This window comes from Lucilia cuprina, chromosome 2 (assembly GCF_022045245.1).
Source record: "Lucilia cuprina isolate Lc7/37 chromosome 2, ASM2204524v1, whole genome shotgun sequence".
NCBI classification, from domain to species: domain Eukaryota; kingdom Metazoa; phylum Arthropoda; class Insecta; order Diptera; family Calliphoridae; genus Lucilia; species Lucilia cuprina.
This window is the reverse complement of record NC_060950.1, coordinates 65,777,288-65,778,816: the sequence shown is the minus strand read 5'-3', so window position 1 is coordinate 65,778,816 and position 1,529 is coordinate 65,777,288. Positions and strand designations below refer to the sequence as shown.

At 23.7% G+C, this 1,529-nt stretch overlaps 1 protein-coding gene across 1 annotated transcript in view; it reads right to left on the bottom strand.

Moving 5' to 3' along the window:
* The window catches only part of LOC124421268, a 4,703-nt gene that overhangs the window by 1,262 nt on the left and 1,912 nt on the right, over positions 1 to 1,529 (bottom strand). The gene's annotated exons all lie outside the window — the stretch shown is intronic.

Sequence of the window (1,529 nt, the reverse complement as noted above, 5' to 3'; positions counted from 1 at the left end):
AACTGAACTAGAACTGAACTAGAACTGAACTAGAACTGAACTAGAACTGAACTAGAACTGAACTAGAACTAAACTAGAACTGAACTAGAACTGAACTAGAACTGAACTAAAATTGTAGTTGATTAGAATTGGAATTCTTATTTAAATCTCAATTATCGGAATTCGAATTATTATTTTGAATATCATACTTATCTCCTCAACTTAAATCATTTGCTGTTTATGTTGAGATTCTCCTGCTAAGAACAAATTTATTGTTTTATCTTCTTCGTTGTATGTCTTCCATTCGGCAACAGTTGGTTGTAAGTCAGCTTTAGATGGTTTGAATAAAAGCAATATTCTTAATGCTGATTCCTTTTATAAATTTCATAGTTTTGATTATGTTTTCTAAAGGACATTACTACTATAATCCTTATAAAGAAAATCTATTTCTTCTCTTTTCTATTACCAATCTGCTTAAAAGCTTTACGAAAACTGTCCAATTACTTGGGGAATATGAAACATAAAATTTAAATTATTATAAAATAAATTATTTTTCTATAAAATTTATATAGTTGTCTATTAAAATTATACATTTTTATTTACTCCTATATTTATTTATGCTGTGAGTTCATGAGTGTGTTTGTTTTTTCAGTGTTTATTTTTTATTTCTGTTTCATTTTATTACATGTGTAAATATTTATTATTATGTTTTACAATTATTTTTAGTGGTTTTCAATTAGTTTTTGCTTTAGAATTTATTTTGATCATATAGATTTCATTATATAGTTATTTTTTCATTTGCACGCCAAAATTTTAACAATTTATTTAAATAATTTCATATTTATTTATACGTTTTCTCCGTTTGTAAACAAATAGTCTGTAAACTCTTTATTAAATGTTTGTGATTATTATGATTTTAGATAATATATATATTTTGTGTGTTTTGTTGTCTCTTCCTTTATGGGTGTTTTTCGGAAATTATTATAATTTGCTATTGTAATAACAACGAACATTTTAAACAAAAATTTCTATTAGTTTTTTGTTTATTTTACAAATTCAGAAAAATACTCTGTTTCCATTTTAAAGTGTTAATGTTTAATGAATAAGTGAGTGTTTGTGTATGTGTATGGTAATTCATAATATTTACATTAAATTTTTTATTTCAATATTTAGTTTTTATTATAAAATAATTTCAACTAAGGGCAAAAATTATTTACAGAAATAATAATAAAACGAATATGCATTGAAGCGATTTATATTTAGATTTTGTTTTTATTTGTACAAAAATTGTTTAAATCAGGAGAGAAAAGCTTTAAACAAATATAGGTTTTAGTTTGAACTTAAATATAAATTGTAAATTGAATTTTGGGAAATTTAAAATAGAACTATACGAATTAGAACTGTAATAAAAGAACAGAACTAGAACAGAATTAGAACAGAATTAGAACTAGAATAGAACTAGAACAGAACTAGAATAGAACTAGAACAGAACTAGAACAGAACTAGAACAGAACTAGAACAGAACTAGAACAGAACTAGAACAGAACTAG